The sequence below is a fragment of the Acomys minous genome (genome assembly GCF_964271855.1).
Source record: "Acomys minous genome assembly, chromosome: 13".
NCBI lineage: Eukaryota > Metazoa > Chordata > Mammalia > Rodentia > Muridae > Acomys > Acomys minous.
In genome coordinates, this window is record NC_140495.1 from 69,845,573 (window position 1) to 69,861,517 (window position 15,945).

At 39.5% G+C, this 15,945-nt stretch overlaps 1 protein-coding gene and 1 long non-coding RNA gene across 5 annotated transcripts in view; one reads left to right on the forward strand and one right to left on the reverse strand.

Annotated features, from left to right (window-relative positions):
- The window catches only part of KCNQ5 (potassium voltage-gated channel subfamily Q member 5), a 532,656-nt gene that overhangs the window by 118,353 nt on the left and 398,358 nt on the right, over window positions 1–15,945 (reverse strand). The window lies entirely within an intron of this gene.
- On the forward strand, window positions 1,528–8,588 carry LOC311581276. The gene is made up of 3 exons (XR_014773728.1): window positions 1,528–2,092; window positions 5,736–6,268; window positions 7,697–8,588. It is a non-coding gene; the product is annotated as an uncharacterized lncRNA (long non-coding RNA).

The window sequence follows — 15,945 nt, forward strand, 5'->3', positions numbered from 1 at the left end:
GGAGAGGACAAAAGGGACATGGGGATGTATGAAGGTGCCTAGACAGAGTGGGATGGAAGAGTTGGGGCTTCCTGGGTAGACTGGAAGGGGTCTGGGAGTGTATATGATCATGATTCATTGTTTCAATGAAGCAATTAAACATAAAGAGAAGATATTCTGCTATATCAAATATATAGATATATTTGAAAACATTGGGACTTCGCATTTTGCGAAAATATTCCATTTTAGTATAAGTAAAGCCTACAGGCAGATCCTGCAGCGGACTGATTAATTGCAGATAGAGTTATTAGAAAGTATTCAAATTCATTTATTTATAGGTTTATGTAACTGAGGGTTACAAAAAATAAATCCTTCTATTGACTCCCAATGGTCATTTGAAAGTGTTCGAGATAAATTTGGTTGTCATATACGGGAGGAAGTTGCTACTGGTATCTAGTGGGTAGAAGCAATAGCTTTTGCTAAACATCCTTCAATATCTAATGTAATTCAAAGAACAAAGAATAACTTAGGCCCGAATGTTAATAGTATTGAAGTTAAGGAACCCTGATTGAGTGTGTGTGTGTGTGTGTGAGTGTGTGTGTGTGTATGTGTGTGTTACTGTATTTATTCATTCACACCATTCTATGAACAAATTGAGAAACTGAGGCTTTTTGCAGTCAGTGACGAAGGCTCAGCTTGTGTAAGTAGCATAGATGATGCTGACGCTGTGCAGCAGAGAGCTGTACTGTATCAGTCTTTGGCTGAGAAGTCAGGGCAAGATGGTACTTGGGGAAAGGGAATTGGGAGGTTGTGAAAATCAAGTTGTATAATTAAACAGGAACAAATCATCATCATATAAAACATTGAAAGGAGGCAGAGTGTGGTGTGGGGAGGGGGGCTTAGAGGCGACATTAAATGATGCTAAGAACAGATGGTCTTTTATGAACATATCAAGAAAAATGGGGCTGTAGAATGAAATAGAGAAGCTAATAAATAAAGAGCTCAAGACTGCATGAAAAGAGAAAACCTGTAGTTTTAATCTTACCTCTTCCCAGGAAAATGGACCTGGGAAATGTCGAAAGAACACTCAGTAATTCTAAGCAGCTGGGGGAAATTAAAAATAGAGACTAATACTATATTCTGAAGGAAGCTCACAATGGACTGAGTCATTTAGAAAGATTCATCATTGATTTTTCTCCTTTGATGTTTGAGGAAACTGCAAATGATTTGAACAAAGTAAAATCTATAATGGTATTTAAGACACACTGAGTTGTGAAGGAGCTTATCAGATCCCTATAACTTAACTCCAGTATTGTGTAGTCAGCAAGATCAATATGAATTGATCACTATAGATGATGTCTAAAGGATCCTAGCCACCATAGCTCATATTGAAAGGCAGATTCACTGCCTTTTAATCCAGTGCAAAGCTACTGGATGATGAACCCAATGTCTGGGTTAAGGCAAGGGCAGTTATGTATCTGGACTTGGAAGGTTCTGTTTCGTTGCTATGACTACACTACATGATGTATCTGTTAGGACTTAGTTCAATGGGAGGAACTGAATTATAAGGGCTGAGGAAGGCATAGCTGGACACTTGGGCACTTAGTAATCCACAGAACAATCCCGGCTCGAGCCCTAGACATATAGGCTTTAAAAATTCTTTCTAGAAGCCTGAGAACTGGCCTTGCCTTGAGGACACAGAAGCCTGAGAGCTGGCCATGCCCTGAGGACACAGAGTGGGAGAACCAGCCTCACCCTGAGGACACGGGATCAGGAGAGCTGGCCCTGTCATGATAACAGCTGGCCCTGCCTCAATGACATGGGAGCAGGAGAGTGGGTCCTGCCCTGATGACATGGGAGCTGGTGATCTGGCCTTGCCCTGAGGACATGGGATTGGGAGGGCAGGCCCTGCCCTGATGACACAAGAACGGGAGAGTGGGCCATGCCCTGAGGACAAGGAGTGGCCCCTGATCCAGGGCTCTGAGTGGACCTCACTCCAACATCTATCCCCATGTATGACTTGCTGGAACACATGAAGGGGCTGGTCCTGCAGACTCAAAGATTAAGAATCTCCTTGACACACGGCAACAATGGGATATTCAACAGCATCCCAGTGAGGATCCACTAATGATAGTGTAGGCCTCCAGCCAGACCCATGACTCGTAGCAATGAACATATGTGGACATAAGGCTATATTGCCTGATACACGACAGCTTCTGTGACAAGATGATTTGTTTGTCTGTTTGTTTTATTTTACTGGGGGGAGGCGAGGGATTTTGGTACATGACATGTAAATCATAGACATTCAATAAAAGTAAAAAAAAATCTTTCTTGATCTTAGAAAATCTTCAGCAGTTCTTAGACAGGTTCCCCTACCACAATGCATTTCTCCCTTTCATTCTTTTCATTTTATTCTTTCTGAAAAAGTCAGAACAGCAAACATAATAATGCCATGGACCATATCCTCTCTCTCCTCCTGTTATATTCGAATGCTTTAAGCTATTTTGAGTGGCCTTACAATAATGCTAAATTTGACTGATTTTTTACTGAAAAATATATTTTAAAGTTACAAGATATCTACTAAGACATCAAAATTTGCCAGACGTGGTAGTGCACAACTTTAATCCCAGCACTCGGGAGGCAGAGGTAGGTGGATCTCTGTGAGTTCGAGGCCAGCCTGGTCTACAAAGAGAGTCAACACAAACCAAGGCTACACAGAGAAACCCTGTCTCAAAATTCCAAAAAGAAAAAAAATCAAAAATTCTATATGTATGTAGAAGAGAGGAAATGAATTTGTTTTATCTATCAATTTATTAATGAAGTTTTGGCTTATATATTTGGCATATATATATATATATATATATATATATATATATATATATATATAATTGAATATATAAATATAACCTTCATCAGTCTGTATACTGTTATTTGTAGGTATGCTTTCAGGAATGATCATCTGGGGAATTCTTTTAAAGATTTTTTAAGACAGAGAATTATTATACATTCTGAATTTTGATTGATGTCAAAATGCCATCAAAATGATGGCACTAATTTTAATGAACAGTGTTTGAAAACACTCATTTTTCTCTCTTTGCTAGTGAAAAGCAATATTAATCTTAACAGCAGTAGTAATGGAGTAAACATGCTGTTTATTATGTTATGAAGGTGATTAAACTGTTATAAGATTTTCACACATAACCCTGTGTATAAACCTTTACCAATGTGTGTGTGTGTGTGTGTGTGTGTGTGTGTGTGTGTGTGTGTGTGTGTATGCATGGGTGTGCTTCACAGATTACTTGATTTCGTATTTGGAGTCATCCAGAATGACTCTCCATTCTTCCATATTTTATTCTGCTTAACCTGTGCATTCACTCAGATCATTGCTGGTCAGGATTATCTTCTTAACAGTCAACACAGGTGACTTCTCTTCCAACACAGAAAGCTTTTCCTGAAAGGAGGGTAAATAAAGCAGGGGCTTTTTTTAAAAAACCTTTCAGCCCTTCTGAATGGGATGGCATTATCACATTTAGATGGTAGGAAGCAAGTGGACATGGTATTTGCCACTTTTAGGCTGAGGGGAAGGACACACACATACTGCTTCCTCTTTTCCTGTGCTTCAGTTTTATGTTGTGATGGATGATGTTCTGAGAACCTTGTGCAGCTTGTTGTCAGCCTAATTTCCGGAGTGACTGTGTGGAGCAGAAAAAGCCCTTCAGACATTCTGCTTCCGATAGGAGGCACCTTCATCCAAAAAGTAGAACATTATTTCTACTTTGAGTTACTGTGACTCCGGGATTTATATATTGTTATAATTAGCATTAGTCAACTATTATTATAATATCAAAATTAGAAGATGCTGTTTCTAATAAGAACAGATTAATGGAAAATAATATGCTATTTCTTCTCTAGGAAGTGTGGAGTAAGGAAGTAGGCACAATGGGTATAGCATCTGTGTGTCTGGGTTCCAAACCCGGATGTGCCTCTTAATATCTGGACTTCCTGGGTGAAGTTACTATACCTCTGTGTGGCTCAAATTATTTATAAACTAAATATTCAAAAGTACCTATGTTGTGAGTCCCCTCTAAGGAATGTACAATAAATAGCTAATTTATTATTGCTATCATTATTACCTAGATACCATGCTTTAGAAGATGAGATAAATTTATTCTAATATACCAAGACGATGGGGAATTGATTTCACAGCAGGATACATAGGACGATTCCAAGTTGCTTCATAAAGTGATTTTACAATTTCATAGTATATTTATAAATAGTTGTTTTTATCTATGTGTGCATGCTTCCATCTCAGTGGTGATTGTCTTTGGGTAGAAGTATGTGTAAAACTGAGGGTGTGTATATATCCAGTATGATCTAGAGCAAGCATGTATGTATTGATTTTTGTAATGAAAAAAATGGAGAGCTATATATATTTTTAATTTTGAATGAGAAGTTATGGCTCAGGAAGGTTAGCACATTGACAAGGTCATTGATGTAGTCAGAAGTGAGGAAAGCAGAGGGAAATGGGCAGCATGTATTGAGTACCTCGGATGTGTGAGCCTGTGAGGTGAGCTTAGTTCAGGCATTCTATTACTTCTCCAAACTGATCTCCAAGGAGGCCCAGAGGTTATCAGTGTGCAGTCCCTAGTCCTGCCTCTTGCTAGCTGTGTGGCCTCAGGTCGGCTGATATTGCAGAGTCTTAGAATTCTCACTTGTAAATAAGGAAGATAGCTAATTTTCTCATAAGGCTTATGTAAGGATTAAATGAATGATGCGCATTAAACCCTTACTCGGCCTTAGTGTGCTTGGCAGTGTGATAACTTCTTAATCTGAAATAATGAAAATGTTAAGTATATACCTGTATCCTTGACACTTTTGTAGACCATGGATTGATATTAAACAAGTTTAAGAACCACATTTAAGGCCATTTAGTTTTTAGTGGAGCCAAGAATAGAGTTCATAGTTGTCTGATCCCAGCATGACTGTTACTCCAGGATGCCCTTTGGTAGCTTACAGAGAGCAGGCATGTCAGTAGTCAGCCATACAGACAGTCACTAAGTCTTAAATGAATTCTAAAAAGTATTAACAGTAGGGGGATATGTCAACTTAAACATGGTTGCCATTAGGATAACATTTAGTCAAAACGCTTATATTTAACATGCATATGTTTTAGGTACTTCAATAGGACAACAAAACATGACAGAGAAGTTAGCTTGCCTTATCTGCGTGTGAGCATTTCTGCAGGCATTTGCTATTATTTTATATATAGCATGTAGCACAAATATTACTGGCACCAGGGCATTTTATGGTTTCATTGCCTTTTCCAATTCTAATCTCTCTAAAGAAGCAGACAGTTAAGATTTGGAGGCGTAAACACTCAACTATGCCTGGTGTAAGGCTCAGTTCTGCTCTGTACTTGGGGCTTTTCTAATCTCTCAGGGCTGCTTCTCCTATCTTTAAGATGAGATGAATTAAACCAGAAACAGTCAAGGATCCTAATCCTTAATTTCTAGAATTCTAAAGGATGACAGGCATGGTTGAATTATGAGACATTAGCAAGAGTATTTGGAAAATAACTTTTTTCTCATTTGTAAAATTTGCTTTATTGAGGACTGGTAGAAAAAATCACTTAGGTAATTTACTTAAGATGCTACTGTGTATAATTTATACATTCCATCAACAAAGATTTTTGTAGTTATGATGGAAGTACCAGGAAGAGAACAATGAATGAACAGAAATGTTTTCTGTCCTTCTAGAGCTTATACTGAGCATGGTTGGCCTCGCATCAAACCAACAACATGATATAATGTAAGTAGCAAAGATCCTGGAGAAGTACAGAGCTGATGGAGGGGAGAACCATAAAGGGACATGTGGCTGTAGTAGAAGTGTGATGCTCTGAGAAACTCTCTTGAAGGATGTGACCTTTTAGTAGGCTGTGACCTTGTTTAAAGAGAAAGTGCTTCAAAGAACCTCCTTATGCAGATGGCTTCAAATGCAGCAAACCAGCTACTGGGCAAAATGTTCTCATTTCTGCCACAGACAGAATTCTGCCTAAAAATGGACAAGCTTGGATTCAGGCAGAGTCAACAGCCAAACTCTGCCAAGACAGAGTAAGAAATTCCTCCATAGTTCCTGCCTCACAAACACGTCTGCCAGATACACTGTGCCAGAAGACTGAAGATGATGCTCCAACATTATAGAGAGTTTTGGGTGACTGTTCAGGCAGCAGGCTGTTTCTGTCATTTTTTTCATTTTGGAAGCTGCTAAGATGCACTTCTGGTTTACTCAGGTAATTAATTTTATTCCTTCTCAAGTCTCTGATGGGGTTGAAGGCCAGATAGTTTAGTTTTACAATTAAGCTTAGTTGTCTAGGGAGTGTGATGTTTTTAGGTCTAGATAGATGTTTTAAGTAGATAGAGATTAAATATAGATATTGATTTACATTCAGAATTTTAGACTCACCAAGATAGGAAAGATGTATTCTTCAAGGTTGCCAAATACAAATAGCTAAAACACTACGAATATAACAGTTATATAATTCCTGATTGTTTTGTGGTTCTTCTTGGTGTATATAGTCTATTGTATTTAGGTATAATAGTATAAATGTATATAAAATAATAATTAAAATAGAAAAAAAGAAAAAGAGAGGAGGTGCTCTGAGTTAAAGATAGTAAAGAATAGCAAATCAGTAGTTTATAAAGATCTTTTTGTTGTTGTTGTCGACATTGGACTCAGCTTAGGAGAAAGCTGGATGGCCAGTTGAGGAGTCCTGCATGTTCTATGAAAAGGGTGACATCAGCTTTACATGAGTGAGAGTGGAGAGGCAAGCAGACTGAGTTGATCTAGGGATGTAAGGATGGAGAGTTCAAGGCTTGCTCAATTTCCCACTGTGAGATAAAGGAGGCCCAGGTTTGAATAGTTGGATGAGTAAAGTGCCATTTATTGAGGTGTGGCTGTGAATGGAGAATCCTGTTTAAAGGGCCAACTTAAGAGGATCCTTTGACCCTTGTTAAATCTGGCATGCTTGCTAGATAACTGATACATAGCAAACAAGGGTGGAGGGCAAGAAAGAAGCCAGGGCTCCAGATACAGGCACCATGTGCTGTGCTGCTTTCGCCATAGAACTAATTTCCCTTACTGTCAGAAACCTATCAAAACTATTGCTTCAGGCTGGAGACGCGGCTCAGTGGTTAGGAGCACTGACTGCTCTTCTGAGGATCTTGGTTCAATTCCCAGCCCCCACAACTGTCTGCTACTCCAATTCCTGGGGATCCAACACTCACAGAGATATACATGCAGGCAAAACATCAGTGCACACAAAATAAAAATAAGTTATTTGAAAAAACTATTGCTTCAAAATATGACCATAAATCATTAGTTTCAGATGCATGTCCCAGGTTGGAGGCTATAAGGAAGCTGCATTTCTTCATTAAAACAGCAGAGAAGTGTGTGTGTCCCCTGATAGGTACCTTGTAGGAGGGATGGTGAACACATTCTATGCAAGGCACAAGTAGCATCCTGAGCAAATTACCTGAGTATATTTCCATTAATATCCAATATCAATAGGATGAGAAATCACAAGTGTCTTTGGATGATTAAGAATGCTGGTTAGGGTTTTATGTTATTTTATATAGAGAGTGCAAGACTGGCTTTTAGGAAAAAAAAAAAACAACTCAACCTTGTTTACAATTTTCTTCTAAGCACCTGTTTTCATCAGCATCAGAAGTCAAAACTGTAACCAGTTTCAGTTCCTGAACAGAACCCCAAATAGCATTTGACTACAGACTGAAAGAGTTGGATTCCTATCAACGAGAGATCCACTTCTCCTGGAAGTCCCCTGACTCTGAAGATGATGTTCAGCACTCAGTATCTCATGCTGGATCATAACTCGCATGGATGATTATTCACCATCCAGTAACAACAGCATTGCCGGTTTACATCCGTAGTCTGCAAACACTAGCACCTCACTTTTCATACCCACGTTTAGCCCACAACAGTTCTCTGAGAGTAATTGAGTCCTGGCAGATGCTGATGCTTATGGTGTTGGGATATGTTGTTTTTTTTCTTTGAGAAACTTGATCCCTGTTTTCAGATGCCTTGCAGGCTATGGTTACTCATCACCTACTACTAAAAGGTTTTGAAAGGACGTCTTCAGGAAGCTCGTTGACTGGACTGGGCTATTTGGCTTTTGCAGCAGAGCTGTGGTTTGAGCTTTAAATGTCACCAAGCAAAGGAAACTTATTGGTGGGAACTTATTCTACGTTTCATCTTGGGAAATTGAGAATTACCTGGATCACCCGCCTCTCAATCTTTTCCGATGCACAATTTCTTATTTTAGAAGTAAGAAATGGATACAGTCTAGGCACTTGGCTAATCCTTGGGGATAAACACTGGGGTGTGGAAATGAAGTTTTCCTTCTGTGCAGAATGAAGGAAGAGGGCTTTAAAGAAACAAATTTGAGTAAATACCAGTTACTGATAAATGCCTGACACTCATTGTAACCTTGAAATCTCATTTCCTCCTGTTTGGAGATAGACACAGGTTATATCTATGCGCGTGTGGTTTTAGTGAGAGTACTAACCAAACAAATCATGTTTTATTATCTGTTAAAGCCCCATTCTTATAAAATCTTATAAAAAGTTTTAGAAATTTTAAATGTTGTTACTTGTTTCTTTGTACCAGTGTTTATGATCAATATAGATCTATGTATTTTTATCTGCAACTAAAAAGAAAAAAAAAATCTGTACCCGAGAGAGGGTTGTACAAACTGATGCAGTAAATTATTTCAGAGAGAGAGACTTAGAAATCGTAGTATCTAGTGTCTGAAGCTGTACTTCAGACTGGAACAGACGATCATAAAAAATGCAAAACCTATAGGCAGAACCCTCTTCGGGACACACTTTCTCCTCATTGCCCATTCCTTTCAGGTCATGAGCTCTCAGTAAGCCATGCTCCTTTTTAAAAAAAATATTTTATTAATTTATTCATATTACATCTCAATTGTTATCTCATCCTTTGTATCCTCCCATCCCTCCCTCCCTCCCATTTTCCCCTTACTCCCCTCCCCTATGACTGTGACTTAAGTGTGTGTGTTTGTGTGTGTCTAGTGAAGTTTTCTATTGAAACCATGTGACACTACAATCTAGGATTCCCTTGTAAAAAGGCTTAAGATGGCCTCACGAGTTCCAACCACCCAGGAGCTACACATTCCTAATAACTAAATGTGGAAAAGCAACATGGAGAAATATTTCAAAAATAGTTTCAGATGTGCACATTTTTAAACAGAAAATATTCCAGAAAAACCACAGATACTAGATAATAGAAAGATTCTGAAATCACTGGATGGCAACTGTCCTAAGGATTTGCTATCGGTAAAAATTTGAACCATTTTGTAAAAGGCAGAATCGGAAAAAAAAAAAAGAGAAAAATAAAAAAAGGCAGTACAGGAGTAGATCTGCTTGTAGAAGAATCGAGAATTACAAAGTAAATAAAACAAGTGCTTCAGCAAACAGAATAATCACGTTCACATGGCAAGACTGGAGAAATTAAGGGAACATCTTAAGCAAACAAAGGTCATTTCTATGACTGAAGAGGTGGTGAGGCGTCTTGCATTGCAGACCACTTGCCGTATTCTCCCTTTCACTCACGCATGTTGGATGTGTTGTTCGTTTGCTGTGCATGCACGCATGCACGCATGCACATGGGTGTGTGTTTGTGTGTTTTGCTATGGTGCGCGGGCAGGGGTGGCCTCCTTCAGTAGATACCTCCTAGCCACCAGCTTTCTGGCATCTCAGTTCATTAAATGCATATTGAATGTGGCTTGAAACCCCCAGAGCATGGACTTAGGGCTAGGTGTGTAAACAGTTTAGGGCCAGTATAGACGGAAACATGCTGTCTATACTCACAAGGATGAAAAAGGAGTTGGTGGAAGAGACCCTGTCAAGTGTAGTAGCAATTATGCTGAGGGATGTGCCAATGGAGAAACATCCAGAGAACCTTGCAGAGATGGGGATCCCTCCCAGGTCCAATCTGGGGAAACTGTAATCCAAGAACTAGTTTCAAAAGATGCTCCAGTTAGTGGAAAATTCTTTAGCTACTGCACACACACACACACACCCTTCCTGAAGCTAGTGCATCTGACGGTCTCCTGATTAAAGAGAGAGTAGATAGCTTATTTCCTACCCTTTCTCCTCTATAACAAACTATTCTTAATCAGCATCTGGGAACCCTCAAATGTAGAAATACGCTATTGGTGAGAGTCTGAGGAGAAATAATAAAACATAGTCTAAGAAGTTTTGCTGAGTTGTCATTGAAAGCCTTGTGTCATTTATGCTTCCCAACTAGGGGCTGATGGGAGAGCACTTTGACTCCACCACACCCAGGCTTTGTCAGATAAGTTACTGCTTAGATGCCAGGCATTCGGTGACACTCTTTACACTTGTCATCTCATTTGTCTGCCAGTTTCTCCTGGGAATTCTTCAAAAAGCCTGACATTCCAGGTTTAAAATTCATATAGCGTGTGGCGGCCAATCCAAAGCAAATCACAGAACACCATTTATAAAATGGCTTAAGAGAGTGCTTCTCTCGCTTCAAAATGAGAGCACTTACATGAACATCCTACGGTAAGTTATCCTTTGCATTGTCCATGGTAATGGCAAAATGCCTGTGATGTGAATAAGATTCTGTACGACCAAATCATTGCCTATGGACCAATCTGCCTACCGCAGTACTGCCGGGCAAAGAAAATAACAGTCAGCATTTAGAGTGCTCTTGCTGTGATCCAAAGATCCTCACTTTTCATATATTCAGCTTTTGGATACTGTATATATGGTTTCAATGTGATGATGATGATGTTGAAGAGGTACATGATGATAAATTTTGCCTCTCCCAGTCAGCCTGTGCTTTCTCAATGTCTTCAGGTGAGCGGTTTTTTTTTATTTTTTTTATTTTCACTTTGAAACGTCTTTTCAATTTTTTTTATTCAGATACAAACCAACATAAATACTTACCCTTTCTTATACAAACACCAGCACAGTATATATACATTATGCCTGTGTCCTTTACAACTGGCTCAGCTTGACTGTACAGAAATGTCTGTGGTTGATGATGTGGGCATTCCTCAGTTGAATTAGCTAAAGTGAACATAGATTAGTGGTGAAAAGGTTATTAGGGAGCCCAGGTTGTGGATGAAGAATAGAAGCTTATGTGATTTAAACAGGTATGGATTTCTTTTCCCCGTTAAGTGGTACCAGTTAGCACCTCTGCTGTATATGTGGGCCGGGTTCAGAGAAGCAAACAAACACAGACCCACTGACACGGTGTCTGGTGGAACTGGTAGATTCTTGTCCTTGTGGTAGCCAAGGGAATGTGACTGTACGCATTTCTTCCTCAGCAGTGTAACAGTGTGTGTAAGAGGCAGCCATTCCTTTTGGTGAATTCGCTTCTCCCATCCTTTTCATTCTTTATTGTGTGCTGAGATGTCAGATTTCCCTCGATTTCTGAGCTCCTCCTATCTTGAGGGTATCAGGTCTTTTGTCTTTGATAGGAAGTGTAAATATCTTTCACCATGTTCCCCAGTGTTGATTTTCTTTTCCTTTTGTGCCTCACACAACATTCTTCGTCATTTCTGTCTGAATTTGTAGCTGTAGTTAGGAAGGCTTCTGGGCTTCCAAGGTCATAGAGATTTCTATTTCTGCTTCCCACTTTTCTTTTTCCTGTTTGTTTTCCATCTTTGCCTCACTTGGAATTTATCTCAAGTAAGACAGGCATGGATCTTACATGACCTTTTCCCACATAAGCAGCCAGTGGCTGCAACATGGAAAAGGCATCTCAGCAAGTTGAAATCCATGAATTTGATCACCCAGGGATGTCTTACTATCTTCTGAGGGAAGCAAGACTTTCCAGTTGGTTATGATGAAAAAGCCACTGGGAAAAGGAAGGGAGATTTTGGATAAATGGAAGTCTTGGATGTAAGACAGAGGGATCCTATTAAAGGTGTTGGATTAAGAACAACAAATGACCTTTATAGAAGTCACACCAGAACCCTGTATACTGCTCCAATTATCTAGATGGTACTTCTGGGCCTTGGTAGAAGTTTTAAATGTGTTAGTCTGAGGGAGTCATAAATGTCATTTATTTTAGCCAAAATATAATTTATATCCATGAGTATATATATATTTAAATATATGGCCATATTATAAAACTATTTTTCTTGATAAATTTAAATAAAAACACTATATAATCCAGTAATCTCTAGAGAAATAAAAATTCATGTTCACATAAAAATCTGTATAAAAATGTCCATAGCAGCTTCATTAGTAATAACCAAATAACAAACCAAAATGAGTTCCCTTAAGGAAATGGATAAACACATTGTGATGAACCCATAGCACAGAATATTGTTCAGCCATAAAAAAGAAGTGAATTATTCATGATGATGACTGCTATCATTTTGAGTGAACAGAAGTGAATTTCAAGAGCTTGCCACTGTACGAATACAGCGCTAAATCCCAGTGAAAGGCAAATGAAAATGAGTGAGAACAGAGTTGTGGATGACAGAGGTTATGACGTGGGGGAAGGAGTGACTCTACAAGCCTAATGCGAGGGGTTGAAGGCCATGTTTCTGTGCATTGATGGGAAGATTCTATGTCTTCATCATAATGGTACACAATTCTGTCCATATGATATGCATGTATGGGGGCATCCATATACAAGCCAGTGTGTACGAAACCTGGTGAAATATGACTAAGGACAACTAGCAGTAGACATTCCACTTGGGGGAAGCCAGACAGAGGATATATTCTAACATGGAAGCATATAAGAAAGGCTCACAATATTTCAATATAAACAGTTTGGGGGGGGCGGAAATCCAGATTGTAGAGTAAGGGTTTAGAGAAGGAATTGTCCCTTTTCTGATACTGACAGGTATTCACCTTTGGACTTTACGTAATGTCTCCAAGCAGGAGGAGGGCGATCTAGGGATAAGACTCAAGCCTCATCATATGTTTTGTTAATTTGACTCCATGATGCACATCCATGGCAGAGGGGCAGTGAAGCATCAGGAAGTCAGGATTTGAGCGGACCGCTGCCCCCCAGCTCTTTGGTGTACGGTATATGAAAGCTTCTAACCCAAGTCCCAGTTTCTTATTCCATAAAGTCAGGATCACAAGCCCTATTCACTTTACTACAATTTTTTTGTAGAAATTATATGAAATAAATTTCATCTATGATTTATGATCAAAACCATGAAGTTTTATCCCTGCTGATGTAATACCAGGCAACCTAGTCACTGCCCTTTTATTATGCTCAGTTTCAGTGGAAAATTTCTACTTAAATTAAACTCCTATGCTACTGTCTTTTCTCTAATGTAGATGCAGGAAATACAAAATGGATAGTCATCAGAAACCAACGAGGAAGCTTACACTCATTATCTGAGAGTCAAGCACACATGCACTTTTCCTTTTACGATGTAGGGTGTTTTTTTGGGGGGGGGTAAATTTTAAAAATTATTTTGTGTGTATGGGCATTTGCCTACATGTATGTTTATGTATCACACTCATGACATGGCCAGAAGAGGGAGGACATCAGTTCACCAGGAGCTATAGCTACAGACAGCTGTGGGCTGCCATATGGATGTCAGGAATAGAATGTGGGGCCTCTAGAAGACCATCCAGGACTCTTAATGACTGGGTCGTCTTTTCAGCCTCTGTTTCTATTTTTGTTTTAAGTGCCCCTCGTGTGTGTGTGTGTGTGTGTGTGTGTGTGTGTGTGTGTGTGTGTGTGTGTGTGTGTGTGTGTGTGTGTGTGTGTGTGTGTGTGTGTGTGTGTGTGTGTACAAATGTGCCTTGTGCCTTTGGAGGGCAGAGGCATCAGATCTCCTGGAGCTGGAGTTACAGACAGCTGTGACATACCTAATGTGGGTGCTGGGAACTGAACTCAGGATCTCTGCAAAAGCAGCAAATTGTTCTTAACCATTTCTCCAGCTCCAATGTTTACGTTTTCTTCATTTGTGTTTAATTTTTTTGGAAATAAAAATATAATTATACTATTTTCTCTTTTCCCTTTATTCCCTCAAACTTATCCCATAAATGCACCATTCCCCTGTTCTATTTCAAATTCCCAGGTCTCTGGCTTCTTTTTCTTTAGTTGCCAATGTGTGTGTGTGTGTGTGTGTGTGTGTGTGTGTGTGTGTGCGTGTGCGCGCGCGCGCGCGCGCGCACGTGCTTAGTCCATATAAAAGCATTTTTATTCAGGGCTGGTCATTTTGGATTGGGTAACTAACTAACTGGGGGGTTCTTTCTTGAAGAAGAAAATTTCTCTCACTCTCAATAGCATTCTGAGGTTCCCTATAGTTCTTTGTCTCTGAATGGAAATAATCGAATTTCCCTCCTTCAACTTAGCATGCCTATTGGTGTCATCCTTGTTCATCTCTTGCTTAGGCAGCCATGTCGATAGACTTCATGGGTGTAGCTGCCCTGTATTTTCTTCAAGAAGAAGTTTGATAACAGACACTCTATTCATTTGGCTCTTAGAGTCTTCCTGCCCAGCCGCAACTGATCCATTTATAACACAAATGCATGTTTATGTTTTTAATCAGGCTCAGTACTAACCAAGAGGAGCATTCTGTGACATTTTCAAGTGCAAACTTTGCTTATGTTTCAGTGTGAGAAAAATCCAGAACTTCTTTCCCAGTGCTAAGCAGTAGAGCTTAAAATTTCAGTGTTGGACACCTTCTAGGACAAGCTGAAAACCTGGACCCCTCCACCACCAAAGTAAACCACGAATCTAGGTAACCTAAGCTTCCACTAATCCATTAATAAATTCTTTTTTCCTGCTCCTTCCTTACTCTTCCATGTGTAGATTAAGTGGATTACACTGTAATTAAGTTTGACTCATAAAAGGCAGTGTTTCAGAGCAGTGAGCTATGGGGGAGGGCAGTGAGCTTTGGGGAGCAGTGTTCTATTTCTAGTTTCAGTGATGTCTTACAGCCGGCGACAAAAGCACCCCCATTCCATGGTGTCTCATTTTTTTCCACCTATGGACTGAGATAAACAACCTCTCAGCGGGATATAGTTCTGCCTTTGAAGCTCTATATTCCAACTGGGCCCCAGCTTCCTTCACAGAAGGCTGCTGTTTGAAGAAATAAAGGAATGCTTATATTGTTGTGATTCTTAATAGACACAAAGCTTTAAAATCAAATTGTAAATGCCTCCTACTAGATAGTACATCCCCCATACTCTTAAGTACTGCAATCAGTTGTGCCCTGAGTCTCTCTGCGATATTTATTAAAAATTAAAGGAAACGCACCACAAAGACATACTGCAGAACAGTTTCAAAGCCATGAGTAGCGGTTTAACTGCAGGACTTCCACGGACGTTAATGGGACTCATACTGGTAAATTCTGAGCACCACTTTGAAAATTTACCCCATAGTGACAGCTTAATGCTTCTTATTGATCATGAGTTTCCAGATAACATCTTGAGGCAAAAGGGACTACTTCTCAAAGGAAATAAATAATCTTTAATGAAATAAATCTGCATTGCAATCATTGTAATGAATGAGTCTGGGGCACAGTCATTTGGAATGGAAGCTCCCGGGAACTGTTTGGTAGTGACGGTTGCCAAGGGGGCTGTAAAAAAGTTCCCATCACATCATAATTTCAGTTGCTCAGTTGCGCACAGAAAACAACGCGTTTCCTTTTTAAAGTGGAAAAGGCAAGGCTCCTCCCCACTTTTTCTTCTACCAGACTTAGTGTGTCTGGTTTTACGTTGAGATCTTTAATCCTCTTGGACTTTAGTTTTGCGCAGAGTGATAAATATGGATCTATTTGCATTTTTCTACATAGAGACATCCAGTTAGACCAGCACCATTTGTTGAAGATGTTATCTTTTTTCCATTGTATAGTTTTGGCTTCTTTGTCAAAAATCAAGAGTCCCATAAGTGTGTGGGTTTATTTCTGGGTCTTCA